Genomic DNA, 18,695 nt, shown 5'->3' with positions numbered 1-18,695 from the left:
ATACTTTAAGTTTATATTATTACTTTGAGTTTTTCCCAAAATGCCCTGCCTTTTTTTGTTAAGCCTCATTTTATCAGCTATTGCTACAATACTGTTTCATTACAAACCACCCTAATGCTCAGTGGCTTACTACAAGAAGCATTTGTTCTTCTCACTCTGGATCAGTTGAGCTTTGCCTCCAGGCTTCAGATTTGGCTCAGTTTGGCTCTTTGTTTCTCATTCTGGAGCCTGGCTCCAGACAGCAGTGGCTACCCAAGAATGGACTTCTCATGGTGAGCCTCTTGAGCTGAGGAGGATGCAAGGTCAAGCACATTTAAAATTTCTCACATTCCATTGCTTAAGATTCCATATAAGCCAAGCCCAAAGTCTATCCCACTCATTCATTCATATTTAGTAAATTTAAAAATAGATTTTTATAAGCACTTAATAAGGCTCTGAGGATGTAGCAGAGAATAAAATAGATGTGGGCTCCTGGCTTCTGGCTGGAATTTTCTTTCCCTTAGAATTTTGATAGCTGCCTCTTCTTGAATAACCATGTGATCTCATCCTAGTTAGAATGACTCTCCAGAGAATAGAAATCTTGTCTGTGTGTGCATGCCCATGACAACACATTTATTCATCTGAGCGCTTGTTCCATACTGGGCCCTGGAGACACTGGAGAATGAAGCCCCCACTCAGCCTGCCCTTTGGCAGGTCTCTCTCACTCTCCTGTGCTTAGTCATCTTTGAGGTCTCAAATGCAAGTCACGTTCCTGACTGGTCGACAATTAATGGGAAACTTAAAAAATCCCGCTGAGGATCCCTCTGTAGGTATGGGGTGGGACCTAGGAATCAATCTAGTTTTTAAAAGCTCCCCAGGTAGAACTTGGATTAGCTGTGTTTGGGGACCAGTACACACCTCAGTGGTTCTTAACTCTGGGTGTGTGAATGTCACCTAGGGAGCTCACTAAAAAAAAAGAAAAGAAAACAATGCCTGGGGCCATTTTAGGCAATCTCTGCCTAATCTAACGGTCTGGGCATCACTTAGAATTTTTTTCAAATTACTTTTTGAAGGGCATCACTTTTTTAAAGCGTACCCAGTTATTTTAAGTGTGCCACAGGTGTGAGATAATCTCAAAGTTTCCTTTATATCTCACATGAATTTTAGAGTAATCTTGGGCTATACATTTTTATAGCTTTATCTGTTCTTTGAGGAAAGAGGTTTTCCAAACTTGTGGTCCCAAACCAGCATTCATTTCAGTAGAGGTTTTTAAGTCAAAGCTAGAACGTAGAGGAAGGCTGTGTTTCTCTGATAACTTCAAGACAAGTGTACTGTACAAGTTTCACTGGAGATGGATATCCTTTCCATGCTTCTCGGGAATATTCTAATTCATCTGCAGAGAGTACACAGGACCAAATTCCAAATAGTAAATGAATGGAAAATTAAAGTGACTCCAACAGACCAAATTGGATTTCTAGGAGATGAAGTCTTTTGCTGACTTAAAAACAAGGTTACATTGTTCCTCTGCTGCAGATGCTGTGGTGCTCCCCCTCACCCCCGTTATTTGTCAGACCTTTGGGCAGGGTGTGTGTGGGCCAGTGTTTTATGGTTTTATTTCCCCCTCTTGTCAGTGAATATATCATTCCAAGTGGATTGATTTTTTTCCCCCGTGAGGAAGGTGAGCCTTGAGCTAATGTCTGTTGCCAGTCTTTTCTTTTGCTTGAAGATTAGCCCTGAGCTAACATCTGTGTCAGTCTTCCTCCACTTTGTATGTGGGTTGCCATCACAGCATGGCTGACACTTGTTGTAGGTCTATGCCCGGGATCCAAACCCATGAACCCAGGCTCCAAAGCAGAGTGCGCTGAACTTAACCAGTATGCCATGGGGCCAGCCTCAGATTGATTTTTCTTTTTAAGTCTGAGTGATTAAACAAGTAGCTGTTTCCTTCTGTATTAGCCTGATACTGATGAATTAATATTTGATTGCCTAAAGGCTTAGTTTCTCTGTCTTGGTTTGTGGTTTAGCTATAAAATGATGCAAAATTACATGGCCACTCTTCTCAGAGGCAGGAGAGAGGTACCTGTGTGGGTTTGCAAATGTTCAGTGCTTTTGAGCCATAAGCCTTGAACTGAATGTTCTTTCTTTACTCCCTGATCATGGGCTGTTAGGGGATAGCCTCACGAAGATGGGAAAGCTTGTGCCAGTACTGTGGTGTCTACTTCTTGCTTCTTTTAATCTCTTGAGCTCCTTTTAACTCTGGCCCCTCTGTGCTCTTTCTGGAAGAGCTAGCCAATGAATTTCTTGGATTGTTGAGATTAGCTCCCCCTAGTGGTGAATTTAAGTTAAAACTCTGCCAGTTGAATCCAGGATGCACTCTACCTAATATCTAGACCCTACTCTTTATGGGGTCTTAATAGATGGCAGAAGGGTAGGGAGAAGGTGGTGAGGCAGAAGGGAATAGAGGCTGAGTCAATATGCTGGTGGACTGGGGAGACTTCTGCATTATCTAGGAGAGGTTGTTAAGGGTCAGTCTGATAATTCATAGTCAACCCAAATTAAGAATCCAAGATGGTGTCTGCTGTAGGGACTTAATTGCCCTGAGTCTCAACTCTGGCCTTACTAGCTGCTTGATCTTGGATAGGTCAGTGTATGTCCTTAAGCTGCATTTGCTTCATCTGAAATTAGGAAAAATGGTAATATCTACGTCTCAGGTGAATATGAGGATTAAATGAAGTTGTATATGTGAATGTATTTTGTAAACACAAAAGTGCTGTGCAAATATTAACAGTTACTAGATTTGCCTTGCAATGGGAAGAATTTAGGTTATGTGTGAGGAAGTTTTTATTCATATCATTGTGATGTGTTACTGGGTGTACATTGGAGATTTTGTGTTTTAGTAATTATGAGAGTACATATTCAGTATTTATAGAACTAGGATGTTAGAGCTCGAGGTAGTTTAGAACTTTCTTTTAAGAAGAGCCTAAGACCCAGAGGTGGGGTTTCTCCCAAGTTTTTTAATTGTGTAGAGGCGCTTCATGTGCACAGTGTGTTATATCCAAAGGGCTATAGCTCCTTCACCTCTGTAATTGCTTTGTCTTCTTAGGACCCCTGGGAGGCATCTGAAGATCAGGTCAGCCATACGGTTTCCCTTGTGTCCCAGAATTACAAAGACTGGTGTCTTAGGTTGGCCAAATCTCTGAAGCTTGAGGATCTTCCTGGTCCAAGCCAGCTGATGAACTCAAGGAATGAGAAATGTTCAGAAGACATTATTATATTAAGAACTACAAATCTCCAAATGGTTTTATTTGTGTAAAGTCAGTTTAGCGGATGTTTGTTCAAGAGGCCCTCTGTTAGATAGCAAGGTGGATGATGAGGGTGGTTCTAGTAAGAATGAAAGTAAAGGAGGGTTACCAGGAAGAAGAGAAATCACTTTTAGTCATGTGTGTATATTGTTGGGGGGAGGATGGGGAGGGGTAGAAAGAAATCAAGAAAGACTTCTTGAAAAAGGTGATATTTTGGTTGTACCTTGAAAGATGGGTCTCATTTGGACACGCAGAGGTATATAGGGGTGGGAGAGGGATTGGATGGATGAGTATGGATTTCTGGTTGGAAGGAATGTGAACAAAGATGGGAGACACCTGGGGAGTAGCTAGGAGCCCTACTTAGGAATAGATGTAGTGGGAAGAAAGGTGGTTCTTAAGGACCCCTGTAAACGAATGAGTTAGAGAGGGAATATTAATCTCACTGAGGGAGGACTCTTCTTCAATTACTGAGGATCACAAAAGAAATGGAACATACTCTTTGGTGAAAGAATAGCTGTGTTGAGTACTTAGCGTGTGCCTTGCACTGTGTTAAACTGACAGTATTATCACATTTAGTCCTCAACAGCTCTGTGAAATTGATACTACAAGTATCTTCATTTTATAGATATGGACTCCGAGGCTCCATAATTGCTTAGTATCTCCAGCCAGAGTTGGAACTCAAGTCTGTCTGATTCTGGAACCTGTGTGCTTTTAACCATATGTATCTTGTGAAAATAAAATGTATGTGACTAATTACAAAGCTGAAGATTGTAGTTCAAGCATCATATAATGCCCAGGGCAAGCATAGCAGTATAAAAGGCTTCATCTACAATGGCAGGTTACTTGAGTGGGATCTTTTTGGGGAAGGTGACTTTAGGAACGCTTGTACCATGAGAGAATGATATCCTTTTCCTTTGCGTAGCTTTAGAGGATCTTGAGGTGCTTTTGAATTTGGGTGGTCTGCCCCTGGAATCTCTGCTCCAACTGCCCTTTTTTCCATTGTAGCAGCCCTGTGAGTTGGCAGAGCTAGGTTTGTTGATGAGAAAGCTGGACCTTAGTGAGTACCCAAGGCCAAGGTTATGATGGGAGTGCCACTTCTGAAACCTGGCACCCTTTCTCTTTTCTCTTTACCATCTCACAGAATGGCCTTTAGAATAGCATCCTTGTTTTCTGTCTATCTAATATGGACCTGATCAGGAGAAAGGAACCCTGTTATTTATTAGGTAACAGAATCTTATTAACTTGACCCAAATAAAGGGAGGTGAGTAGAATTGTGGAGCTACACTTTCTCCCCAAAGGTTAGAGGTCCTCCCACTGTTTTTGAGTTTAGGTAATAAACTCATAAACTTCAGATCATGTTTGTATTAGTGATATCACTTGATCCTCAATAAAGCCCTGTAAGGGAGGCAGGATCGATGGTATCATTTGTCAGCTGGCAAGACTGAGGTTAAACACCTTGGCATTGTGATGGAAAGTGCATGCCTTGGCTTTGGATTTGAGTTTTAGCTCTGCCGTTAACTTGATCTTTGACCTTTGGCAAGTAACTTAAGCCTTCTGAGCCTTACAGGCTCCTCTGCGAAATGGAAATAGCTATACTTACTTTACCTGAGAGTTGAGAGGGTTAAATGAGATGCTTTATGTAAAGCACTTAGCACTGTGCTTGGTGTGTAGTAGGTACTCTGCGGTAAATGGGATGGATTGCAGCTATCATCGCCATCACCATTGGTTCACTTCAAATCAGGGCCAGAGAACCCTGTTAGCTTCTCGGTCTTAGGCTGATATATGAGTAAAGGGCCCTCAGCCCCATTACCAGAATAGGATCAGACTTTCAGGGAGCTTGAGAGTATATTGGCTTCTCTCTTACATCTCATCTCTAACCAACTCTGTGATAGGGCTGGACATTTGTCTGGACTTCCAGACTCACAGTGGAGCCTCAGTGCCAGCTTCCTGGACCTCCTTTGTAAAGCTCTGTAAGATTTGCACTGGGCTTATGGGGGAGAGGTTTTTAGCTTGATTCTGAATCTATTACTCCGTAAAGAACTGCCACCTTTTCTCCGTAACTTGAGGACTTCACAGTTGTATTGGTGTTAGGGAGTTTGGTGCATCCCTTGGCAGCTTGTGAAGGGCAAGCGGGCACCTGTGACTTCTTCACTTGCCTCGTGTGAGAATGACTTCACCGTACGATGCTGAGTTGCAGTTATCTCATCTGCTACTATAAAATTCTCGTCTTGGATGCCAGTTTATTTTAAGACCATTTTTTCCTTAGTCTGTAGGGCTATTGAACCCTGGTAAATGTAGTATGACTAAATGGAGTCCTGGTTTTGCTTTTAGTTTGCGTTATGGTGTTTGATGTTATCTCTTAATTTCTCCCATGGTAGTAATATCGCTGCTGGAAAAAGCTCTAAAGTGAGAGTTGGAGACCTAGGTTCTGGTTGGGGCACCAGAGTTTCCTTGGACAAGTTGCTGTACCTCTTTGGGCCTCAGTTTCCCCATGTGTAGATAGAATGGTTTTCTCTTCCTTTTGGTTTGTCTTTTTAGCAGTAGACTTCTTTTTTCCACATAAAGTCTTACATAGAGTCCCATTATAGAAACAGGAAAGGTAGTACGTGAAACAGAGCTGCTGTGATTGAAGCGAGCTCAGCAGTTTTGCTCCCCCTTCCTTGTCCCAAACGTAGATACACATTTCTCTGCACCCCTGTGGGACCTCCAGGGCTCTGCCAAGAGATTTGAACACCACTGGTGCAGGATCATCTCTACAACTCCAAGAGTTTTTTGCTGTTGACAGGTAGTTAATAAAAATCTGTGAAACCTATGCAGTAAATATACAAGTAGACTATTGAGGCTTCAGTAAGGATTAGGTTTTCATTGATATATTTGAGAGGTTCTAAAGTTTGGTTCAATCTATAGTGTTTTGTATATTGCAGTGTCCAGTAAAGACTGATTTGGTTTTTGCTTGTAGGATAAATACAGTTTCTAGCAGAGGCTGTATTTCCCTATCTTATGGACCACTTCCTTCTGGGAATACCAGTAGGACCCAAGCATTAATAGAATTTAGTAGTGAAACTGGATCCCTTTACAGGTATCTCTCTTCTTGTAAGTATTCTGACATTTTCTATTACAATTTATATAAAATAGAACATTTGTTATTGTTATTCATGTTTTGGGAATCATTCTAGTGCCAGTTCCTTGGAGAACTTTTTCATTTTAGAGAGAAACAGTGTTGAATAAAAAGTGCACGATGCTTGTAATAGAGGGGCCTCATTGGAATTAGGTTCTGTCAATAATTAGCTGTGCTTGAGCAAACTACATACTTGAGTTTTTCAGTCTTGATTTACACATCTGGAAGTTGAGCCAGTAACACCTGCTGACCTTTCGCAGAATTGTCACAAGGATTAGGGATAACATATCTTCGACCCCTGAAGAACGTTCGTTAGACCAAGGACAGAGTGGTCTGTTAGGGAATCCCTACAGAATGGCATCCAGTTTTATGGTAGTGGGTTCAAAATGGAAGTCACCCAGAGTGATTTAGAGTCACACCAGTGTGATTGACTCTTGCTTAGGCTTTTATTCATTTCAGGGAATGCTTGTTTATATCTCATCCATTTTGCAAGAGGAAGTATAGAGTAATAAAGCACTCTAGAGCCAGACTGCCTGCGTTTGAGTCTTGGCTCTGCTGTTTACCTGTTGTATGATCTTGGGTGAGATCTTTAACTTAGATGTTTTTCTTGTGGGGATGATAATAATACCTACCTCCTCAGGAGTTTTTAAAATTAGGATGACAAGTTCCTATTCTGTTCTATAGAAAGAGAAAAAAAGCACACAGTTGGAGAGAGGGTCTGGCAGTCTGAGGAGGGTCTTGTACACCTGGAAGAGATCTAAGGTTATCTTTTGTCCCTCATTTTACACATGGAGAAGGACAGGTACTTAAAGTCACGCACAGCGCATTTAGTGGCACAGCGAACCTGGAATCCTACACACAGTCCTGGACTTTGTCCCTGTTACACAACAGAGGATACTCACCTTTTTGAAAGACTGGATGGGCAATTCTTGCTAGTGAAGACTAGCAAAACTTAGTATTGAATAAATTATACTAAAACAGGAAATCTGCAAACATGAGGGAGTTTTTCCCAGACTTGTGAGTCATTGGACTCTATACTAAGGTGCTTGGAAGACTGAAAATGAAGGGAATGATCACTGAGGCGGGGCTGTCAGGTAGGGCTTCTCAGAGGATAGAGTCTGTAGGCCAGGGCTTGCAGAGACGGTGTGTCCTGATGTCTTGTACAGTGGGCCTGGCTTGCGGAATGTTACCCCAAATGATGCATATGCTGTTTTCATGACAGTAGTGGGAGCTTATTCATAATCCTTTTATAGGCAATTTAGGCTCATCGTAGCTAAGTAACTTGCCCAATACGAAGCTTCAAAATGAAACCATGATTTGGCTCCAGATTCCAAGACCAGTGTGTTTCCCACAATACATGCTGCCCCCCCAAAGTGTGAATGACCATTCTTAGACGGGTTGAGCTCCAGCTGGAGCTGCGCTTTAGGAGGACCTCCATAAAAACAGAAAGAACCAGGGCTGGAGGCGGCCTGCATTTGCCCTGTTCTTCCTCGAGGCAGTGGGTGTGTAGGTGTCTGCAGTTTGGGTTCCTTAAGGTACAAAGAGAGGGTATCCATCCCTTGAAGGCAGAGGCTGCTCAGGGCTTGAGGGGAGGGCATGGAGCAAAGTTATTCAGGTGGCCTTTGGTGGGACTGGTCTTATTACCAGTTTGAGTAGGTTCAGGCCAAGTTATCAGCACTGGGACTGACAGTGATAGGTGACTCCTTCTGCTAAAAAGACAACTGGAAGGGCCTTCGGAGGTTATTTAGATCAACCCCGACTTTCTTTTGGCAGAGGCGGGGAGTACAACAGTATTATTGAGATGTAGTTCACATGCCATCCAGTTTACTTCTTTAAAGTGTAAAATTCACTGGTTTTTATATATTCACTGAGTTGTGCAACTCTGCATTTTGGAACATTTTCTTTACCTCAGAAAGAAACACTGTACCCTTTAGCTGTCACCTCCTAAACCCTCCTCGCCCCCAATCCCTTCATTACTAAGCAGCCGCTAGTCTACTTTTATTTTGCTATAGGTTTGCCTATTCTGGACATTTGATGTAAATGGAGTCATTTATGGTCTTTTGTAATTGACTTCTTTCACTTAACGTAGTGTTTTCAAGGTCCGTCCATATTTTAGCCTATATCACAACTTCATTCATTTTTATGGCTAAACATGATTGCATTATATTGATAGACCACATTTTAGCTCATTCATTCACCAGTTGATGGACTCTTAAGTTGTTTCCACCTTTTGGCTAATGTGCACAATGCTCCTGTGAACATTTGTGTGCGTGTTTTTGTGTGGCCTCTCAATTTTCAGATGGAAAAATTGAGTGGAGTGATTTGCCCAATTCCCAGTGCTATACCCACTATGTCATGGGGCCAGAGGAGGCTGTGGTACTGTCTGCTTGACCAGGTTGGTAACTAACTATGAGGAGCTTGGAACATCTAGGGATTTATGGAAGAATTGAGATTATCTTTAGTTTTGGAGCCTCCTTTCCTCCAGGAGGAGTGATACAATGGCATGAGGATGGATTTAGGTGTCACATTTTCCACTGACCCTGAGTGCAACCCTGGACAAGTGACTTGACTTCTGTAATCCTTGGTTTTCCTATTTGGAAAATGGAATTAATACCCCTCCTGCAGTGTTATGCAGTACTGTAGCTAAAGCACCTAGCATAATGCCTGGCTGTCCAAGTGGTACCATTATTTAGGAAGATACTGGAGGGGCCGAGGAAAATGGCCACGAGGTGGACTTGTAATGCTCCAGAGGAGCCGCTAGATGGCAGAGAACCAGCAAGAAAAATCTGGTTGGTTGTGCGCCTGGGACTTAGCAAGGTTTCTTGAGTTTCTGCCTTCCTCATTGCCTCTGGCAAGAGAGTACAGACTCTCAAATTGCTGAGAAAAGAGCCTATTGCCCACAAGTCTTGTCTCCTCTACCTGCAGCCTGTACTTTCAATTCTGAGAACCATTGGTAACCCTCCAGAGCCAATGATCTTAACTTCCCATTTCTCAAATAACTGACTATCTTTCATTTAACCTTCTGCCAAGCGTCAATCTTCATTTTCCCTGTTTCTTTTTTAATTGGATCATGAACCAAGCCTTGGTGCAGTGTCTTTGGGGAGCTTGCAGACCAAGACATCCTCTGTTATAGACAGAAATGTTCTGTCTCTACAAGTAGCAGCATCAGATTTGGGCTGCCAGGGAAGAGTGAAATATGCATGCATGGGGTGGGAGTTGGAGGGAATTGGTTTATTTGAGGGCCGTACAGAAGTTGGATTAATTGGAATGTGTGCAAACAGAGAACTCCTTTTAGATGGGACATACATCTAACAGCATACACTATTTAGCCAGATGACCTCGACATTCTCCCTCAGTTCTGAGCCTCGATGGCCAGAATGGGTAAGTAAGGAGAATCTTCAGCTTTTCCCTGGGTCGTTCAGAAAGACTTCCTACTGCTTGGTTTTTCCAAGCCCTCTTTTACTGCCAAGGAGGTGAGTTGTTTATCTAATATAGGTGAGGCCCCCCACCTTGCCAAGGCCCAAGAGTAGAGGATGGGAAAAGCAGGGAGTTAGGGCAGATGGGTGGGATCCTGGGGCCGGAAGTAGCCTTGAAAGATCATATGGTCCATAGCCTTGCCTATGGGCAGATGAATGTCTGAATTAGGGGAAAGCTAAACCTCTAGTCCTGAGGCCCCGTAGCCAGGCTGAGAGGGTCTTGGGCAGCAGGTCTGAGGCTTAAGCAGACCCTGGCCATTCCTCAGCAGGACCTGGCCCATCAGGTCGTTGGTAGCCAGTTGGCTCTGCTCTCAGATTATCTGATCTTACATCTCTGTCATCTTTTCTTAACCTGTGCCTGAGCCTCTCCTTGTGTTCAGCATGGTGTTGAGCACATAGTGAGTTTAGATGTTTGAGCAGAAGAAAGGCAGGGAGAAGAGGGGAGTGAGGAATGTAAAAGAAACCAACAGGGGAGAAAACACGCATGGGTCACAATACCGTCTATCTATAAAGCTGCTGGTACAATGCTTTCATGTTCGTCTTCAGAAAAGCCTGCGAGGCAAGCACAACAGGTGTTTATTTTACAAGTGAGGAAACTGGCTTAGCATTGAGCTTTTATAAGATTTCACAGATTGAATCAGTCTTCTGGTTCTGAGTCCAGGGCTCGCTCTACTTGAGCACCTTACTTCTGTGTGGATGCTACTCCTTTTCCACCCAGTGGGTTCTGTGGTTAGGAAAGCTAGGACACTGGCATTCCACAAATTCACGAAATTGGTAAGGTTCATCCTCAGCACCTTCCGTGTCCATTTATCCTCTGTGAAGCCACACACCCTTGGGACAGGTCGTCATATAGAGGTAGAAATGACTCAAGGGAGACCAGGCTGGCAACTGCTGCTTTGGCTTCCAGATTAAGGAGTCTGGCTTTTGTTTCCCTCGTGTGAATTTTTCCCTTCAGATATTAAAGGGTAACCCTTCCCCTTTGGGGTGGAGAAACTGGACATTAGGGAAGAAGGAGCATTATAAAAAGAGGGGGCAGATTTAAAGTTACTGTGGAAGTTGCAGGCTTTGGAGTAAAACAGATCTGGATTTCAAGCCATCTGTGCCGTTGAATAGCTGTGACTTTGGACAAGTCCATTAACCTCTCTCAGCTTCAGTTTCTTCATCGCTAAAATGAAATAGTTGCTATGTTGTGGGGTTGGTGAACATTGGAGATGCGTGCCCCAGGAATGGCATGTTGCCCAAGTAGGGGTTCCATGTCCCAGTTAGCCACACTCTCTCCTGTGTCCTGCTGTGGGATGGACCCTTGTTTGCCTTCTGCTCTGGTGAGCTGAGAGCATGAATCCCAGGCCTGGTTCTTGGGAAGCTCACCCCAGAGGCTATAGAATCTGATGCATTTGTACTTTCCCAGGACAAGGGGGAGGATATCTTTAAACTTCTTGCTGGCTGCTGGGCCCTGAGACAAAGGGGAGACAAGCCCCAGGGCTGAGACAATCATGTCTTTATTATCTCAGATGTCTCAGGCCTGTCCCCCGCCTGGAGATATATGGCCGGGAAGGCTAGCTCCATGGCCTCGGCGTGATTCCAGGTCCTAGGAATGTCTGGCTGTTTTATAGCAAACAGGATCACGCACAACAGCCCAGCATCCAGGCATCTCCGCCCTAGCAAGCTCTTTCTCTCTGCCGGCTTGTAAAACAGTGGGACCTACAGCAGTGTGACACAGGCCCCATGCCTCTTGGGGTCCTAGCAGCCTGGCACAGGGCAGCAGTCCTGGTGAGCCCATGCAAGTCTCTGGGAACAGAGCCAGCATCACAGGCTTTGCCATACCCAGGGACCATCTTTCAGTCCAGGCCTTGTCTGGCTCAGTTCTCACTTCTCAGCCATGAGCTGCCCTGATTTTAGCTTGTTTCTCTCCCTTTTGGCCCCTTGGGAGCAGCTGCAGGGAGCCACTGAGAAGGCTTGTTTACAGATGCACTTGGCACAGGATAGGGAGACCAGCAGCGATGAGTCCTTGAGTTCCAGCTTCCAGCTGCTCCCAGGTGCTGGGGAGCCTTCCACTCTGGGCCCTGAAGAAATGAGTCTACACTGTTGTCTTTGGCTGAGGCTTCAGGAACTTGGAGATGAGGAGACCAGGAGACAGTGGGTCAGATGGCGGTCCAGGGCATCATTTATAACAAAGCCATGTGGGCCAGCCCTCCAGGGAGGCCATGCACAGGGACCAGGGCTTGTGGACCCAGGCCGAGGCTTTTCTCGGGGGCCTTGAAAGGGAAGTGGGGTCCTTCAATCCAGGGATAGTAGCGGATGGAGATGGTTTAATCTACTCCCCTGACTCCTTTCCTCTGGAGGTGTCCAGAATAACAGCCACAGAGCTGTAGCGTTTTAGAGCTTTCAAGGATTTGAGCCCACTCCTGTGCTGCCCTTCATCAGTCTACCTTGTGCCTGTCGAGTGCTCAGCAGATGGCTGCGTTGCATTTTTTTCTAGAGTGCATGCCTTGGTTCATTTGACATTTATTCACTGCTTCCTGACCCCCTTACCCCCCATAAAATAGAAGGTCCAGATCCCACCCTGAAGGAGCTCACAGTGAGGGGGAGGATATGAATGTGTAAGCAATAGTGTGGGTGGTACAACGTGGCCTGTACTTGTGGGGAAGGACAGGTTAGTAAAAGGGGCACCCACTCCTTTTTCTGTAAAGTGTGTCCACTGCCCACTGGAAGTCTGGGGAGCCCTCCCTGAAACATGTGGCTCAGCAAGTCTCAGGATTGGGTGAAGGGTGGTGGCAGGACACTCGCTAACGATCACAGCAGTAGAGATAGCTAAAGCCGGCCCGCCGGTTATGTGGTGGGCAGTGGGCTAAGTGCTTTCTGTGCTTTATCTCCACAATAGCTCAATTTGTAGCTGAGGAGGCGGGTTAAATGACTTACCCAAGGTACACAGCTAGGATGCAGTGGAGCTGGGTTGTTTGATTCCAGAGCTTTTAATTATAGACTCCCCTTGGGGAGAAGTATTATACCAGCCACTGGACAAATGGTGGATATGATTTGAAATGCTTATTTTAGTCACAAGATTTATTTTGAAATGTCAGAACTAACAAAGCAAAGGTTTTGTCTCTTCAAGGCAGGGGGCATAGGTTAAAGGTTGGGAACCTCTTTCTTGTTAATGAGCTGATGCCTTGCTGGTGAGCTGGATGGAGCTCTGACCCTTGAGGGCAAGTTGGAGGGGAGTAACCTGTCTTTCCCCTCACCATGCTGGAGTTCTCTCAAACTGAAGCTTGCTGTGGTTGCAAATAGACACCTGAGCAGCTTGGGGACCAGGAATCAAATGCCATATCGAGTGTACCCTAGGTGCTGAGAGGAGAGGGTTGGGGTATGTGTGTGGGGTGTCGTCATTAGACGTATGGCTCTGGTAACTGGCCGGGCGGGAACGGGAGAATGCATATCCCAGGTCAGAAGGGAATGGGACTGGGAACTATTTATTGGACACCTACCTACATTATGGTTCAGTTCCCACAGTAGCCTTTGAGATGGTGTAGATGGGGAAGCTCAGACTCATAGGGGTTAACTTATGTGAAGTCACCCAGCTAGCGAGAGGCTTAGAGGAGGTTTAGTCCCAGATCTGTGCAACTTCAGCTCTCAGGCTTCTTCTACCACGCAGTGCCTGTTCTTTTGAAGAATGAGCCTGAAGTCCCCTCTCCTCATCCCCTTCTGATTTGAATGATAGAGCTGCCCTCTCTCTCAGCCTCCCTCTTTCCGGACTGAAGCAATCTGAATTCATAGCAGCAGCCCTGCATCCTCTTGGTCACTTCTCTGGATCCACTCCAGCTCCATGATGAATCAGGGGCAGCAACTCGCCCTGTCCTGGCTGCGATAACCATCAGCCATTCCTGAAGCTTCCCAGGTGGCTCCAGCCGCTGTCCAAGAAGGGGATGAGGAGGAGGCCCAGGCTGCAGGAGGTGCTGGGAGGTGGGAGGAGGAGGGATGGGAAGACTCCCAGGAAAAGAGAGACCCAGCAAATTCTAGTGTCATCTAAACCTGATGGATTGAGGAACCTACGATGCCATCCCCACATCCCCAGCACACACTCTCTTTCACTCTTAAATAAAGAGCCAGAGTGCTTGCTGGCTGGTGACAACCGTCAGTGAGCCTTCTGCTCTTCCCGGCTCACAAAGCACTTCCCCATTCAGTGTTTCGTTTGGTCCTCCAACAACCGTAATGTTGGGGGTGGGGGTGGGGGGAGGCTGTGTAGAACAGAGGCTCTGGAGTTAGAACCGGCTCTGGTCCTGGCCTCTGCCGTCGTCTTCATCTCTCTTTTACAGATGAGACTGAGAGGTTACTGACTTGCTTCAGATTCCACAGGCTGCCAGCAGTGGAGCTGGACTGAGACCCCAGGTCTCCTGCTGTCTAGAACGAGGCTTCACGAGGAGGGAAGGGAGAAGTGGCGCCTGTAGGGCTCTGGTGAGGTGTTGGTTAAAGTCCTGCTCCGGAATCTTCTTGTTTCTGTGTACTTATGACCCCTTTGTTTTCCTTCAGTTTCTTAGAAGATCTTTTTGAAAAATACCTCCCTTTTTGGCTGAACTAAAGGGGAAGAGGATTCATCTACTCAACTATACCTTGGTCCAGGCTAGATGTTCTAGAGCCAGGTGTAGGAGCATCCCACAGAGAGTTAGGACCATGGATTGTCAGCCCCTTCGGGCTGTGGGCAGGAACCTGACAGCCTATGTGGAAGGCTTGGAATTGGACCTGAAGTCTTCTGCTACACCAGCCAGGGCAGGGGATGGTGGGCAGGGCTGCTGCTTCCAGCTGTGGCTTTGTCAGCCCTGGCATTGCGACTCCAGCCTTCCTCACCCTCTGCCCTAGAGAAAGCTGTCGTCTGCAGAGTGATATATGTGTCCCCAACAGAGTGACAGAGTTGAACTTATCCCAGCCAAAGACAGATAATGCTGCTTTGTGGGGAGGGATTGGGCTCAAGGCTCTGAGGCCCCTTGGCCCAGGAAGCATCAGTGTAAGTCTAGGCCAGCAGTGGGGTGAGGGAAAATGGAGAGGCTTGTGGGACTGGAGGAGGGGGCCCAGTGACACACTACACTCTGACTGACTAGGAGCCGGAATATCTGGTCTCTGGCTGTAGCCAGTCTCTTCCCTTCTGTGAGCCTTGGTCTCCTTTTCTGTAAAGTGGGGATAGATCATACACCTGCCTCCCAGCTGGTTTATCCAACAGGAAATATTTGTCTTCCGTGATTTGCTTGTGACCATTACATGGGATAATGCTGGTAGGTGGTGTTTAGTGTGGGCCTGACCCCACAGTCAACAGATGCTCAGTAAATGGTCATAGTCTTGCATGTGGACCATCAGGAGTGTCCTGAGGAAGCCTGGCCCATTCAAGGAGGCCATGTGACTTTCCCAAGTAGCTGCTCCAAGGAGCCTGCAGTTCCTAATGTTACGAAGTCCCACAGGTACCTGGGTAAGTGAGGGACCAAACTGAGGATAAAGGATGTGACTCAGAAAGGAGATGTTCGTGGGCCAAGGGCTGATGAAGGTGAAATTGAGCTGGAATCAAGAAGTGGGGATGCAGGAGTAGGGCCTCATCTGGGGCCTGGGCTCTTCCAGTGGTGACTGGGTTGAACTAATTAAGTTCAGAGGAGCCAGTTCCTGGTCCAGGACCAGTCTATGCCAAAGTATGTTCTGGATCTCTCTTGCCTCTCTTGGCACCATCTCCCCCATTTATCAATATCTGGGCCTCAATTTGTTTCTTGTCCTGGGTCCCCCTTTGCCTTCTCAGTTGTGGGAGGGTTCTACTATAACCTTTCCAAGTCTGGAGGGGTTGCTGACAGGGCTAGAGCCTGGCCCTCCTCCAGTGTCGTACACAGTCTGTTCTCTCACTAGATCGTGAGCCCCATGAAGGCAGGGTCAGGTCTGAATTGCCTCTGGGCTCCCGTGTCCAGCACGTAGCCTGTGATCCTTGGTTCTTGACGAGAGTGCCTAGCCCCTCCTGGCTTCAGTTGTTGGCCTGGCCAAGGCAGCACAAGCCTGAGTTGGCTGTTCTCCCTCACAGGTGGCATGGGTGGGGGTGGGGGTAGGTGCTGAATCAGAGTATATGGCTTCTTGTGTCCAGCTTCCTCTTCCTGGCTGGCCCAAGGCTTGGGAACAGTGGCTGCCTTTCTGGGGCAGCCAGGGCGCCAGGCCAGCGTATGTTCTGTTGGGCACTGTCAGCCCTTCAGCAAGCCCCGGTCCTCCTCTTAACCTAGAGAAGGCCCTGGGTTATTGGTGTTGTTCTTGGCGGACCACCGGGCCCCTCAGCAAACAGGGAGGCGAGTGTGCACCCGGCCTGGGCCTGTTTGTGTTGGCCTTGCCAGGCGGGGGATTAGCTCAGCTGGGCTGCTAATTGCCTCCGAAGTGCCGGCTGGGGATGCTGACAAGGGCTGGGCCTCTAGGCCCCTCCTCTCCAGCAGGCACTATGCCAGGCTTGGGGGCCTGCCCCAGAAGGGCCCCTTCTCTCCCTGTCAGCGCCTGCTTGGCCTAGACCCTTGAGATGCGGGCAGGGGGTCACCAGGGCTGACGGCTCAGGAAGGAGTGGGGGGAGATGCCTATGAAGTCATTGCCTGGGCCAGGCCACGCTCCACCCCCCTCTCCCACATCCCTTAGACATCCCCCTCTTCTTGAGTCAGATGCCTTCTCCTGAAGCTCAGCACTTTCTCCTCTTCCTAGGAAGCTGCTGAGCTCCTCTGCCCAGATGCCCTCGGTCCGTTAGCACCTTCCTTCCTTCTTTTTTTTTGTACCTTTATTTTATTTTAATTTTTAATTTTTTTTAAAGATCGGCACCTGGCTAACATCTGTTGCCAACCTTTTTGTTTTCCCCTCCTCCTCCTTCTCCCCAAAGCCCCCCAATACATAGTTGTATATTCTAGTTATAGATCCTTCTAGTTGTGGCATGTGGGACGCTGCCTCAGCATGGCCTGACGAGTGGTGCCATGTCCGCGCCCAGGATCCGAACCAGTGACACCCTGGGCGGCCGAAGCAGAGTGCACGAGCTTAACCCCTCGGCCCCTGGCCAGCCCCCACTTCCGTTCTTCTTATGTCTCTCTCTTCCTGCATCTGTCCTCCCACCCTCTGCCGCTTCCTTACTCTATTGCTCAGCCTTTCGTAGCACTCAGTTGCCCAAAACTCTGTACTTTCTTCTACCCTCTGTCTTCCTGTGTTCTCTGGCCCTTCTGTGGCCTGAGTCACCTTAAACCATGCCTCTGGTCTCCCCAGACTTCCCTTGGACGACTGGCTGTCAAGAAGGGGCTGAGAAGGAGGTCCAGTTTATCACATGGTTTCACAACCTTCTCAGAGACCTTCAGGCCTGAGCTCTGAGAACAACCGTCAAAGATGGATCTGGACACAGCTTCTCCGTGAGCTGACCCTGCCTGGGAGTCCTGAAAGCTTCCCGTCCTCACAGGTGGAGCCCCCTGTGCCCCACTACCTAGGCGTCCTACAGCTCTGACTCTCCCAGCTCCACTTCTGACTGTGCCCTCCCTGGTCCCTGCTCTTTGCCCCAGCCCTGCTTCTCACCCACACTGGGACCTTGGCTCGGCCTCTCCTGCTGGTGCCTGGGGGCAGCTTTGCTATTGTCTTGCGTGCTGCCGCCAGGGTGTCCTGGTCCTTGGATTCTCTGTCTCCTGCCTAGGGATCTCTGCCCTGAGACATCTGCCTGCTTATGATCTCTGGGATGGGGCCACAGTAGGACCACACTCTTGGGGCACCTGCCTTCAGCCCCTAACTGATCCCACGCTGACTTTGCCTTCTTCCTTATTTCTTCCTCTCTTCTGGCCCCCTCAGTCTTAGAGCTACCTTAACTGCCTCCTACATTCCTGAAAAGGGAATAATAGTATTTGTTATAATAGCTGCCATATGTTGAGCTTTACATGTTATTTTATTTAACATCCCCAAGAAATAGGTTCTATAATTATTTAATGCCATTTAAAGTTAGGGCAGGGGGAGCATTCCCATACTATGAATGAAGAAAATGAGTGCCAGAGAGGGACAATGAGTTGTTCAAGGTTCCATATGGTGAAGAAGTGGCAGTGCTGGGATTCTAACCCAGGTCTGTCTGATTGCAAAGCCTGGGTCCTTTCCACAGTTCTAGAAAATGGTTGGGCATAGACAACTTCACTTCCTCACTCCACCATCTTGGACCTTCTGTATTTCCTCTCTATATCCCCTTAGACTCTCTGCTTTGACCCTGATTTGAGGGTGAGATATCCTTGTCTATCTACCTGTCCTCTAGAGCCCTCCCCTCTCTGTCTGATATCCCTTCCCCAGTTCTTCACAAATTCCTGTGTACGCTTGCTGTCTTGAAAGCACTTTCCTTCAGCCCTTTCATACCCCGCTACGCTTTTGGAAAACCAAGCACATAGCTGCCTAACTGTTCCCAGGCTGGTATGGATTTGCTTCAGTGGGGCCCACGGGAACAGGCCATGGCCCCCTTGATAAAGATGAGGACTTCACTCCATTAGACTGAGCTTCCTGAGAAGCCACCTTGGGTTTTCCCATCAGCTGTGACTTGAATTATATGGAGTTTTCCATCCAGACTCCTCATCCTGACTGTGCTCCAATCCTGGAGTTTACTTCTAGCCACAGGCCTTGGATCCATGTGTCCTTGGGCAGCAACTAAGCAGGAACTCAGTTGTGTTACATTTGTCCTCTACCTTCTCAGTTGGGACCCCTCACCAGTCCCTCCTCTTCATTGTATTCATCCCTCCTCTCCACATCAGCACTGGAGGATTCTGAGGCCTTGGCTCAAGCCGAGGTTTAAATAGCTCATCATGGCTCAGTGAAGTGCAGATAGAG

This window comes from Equus quagga, chromosome 5 (assembly GCF_021613505.1).
Source record: "Equus quagga isolate Etosha38 chromosome 5, UCLA_HA_Equagga_1.0, whole genome shotgun sequence".
NCBI classification, from domain to species: domain Eukaryota; kingdom Metazoa; phylum Chordata; class Mammalia; order Perissodactyla; family Equidae; genus Equus; species Equus quagga.
Note: the sequence above shows the minus strand (reverse complement) of the source record.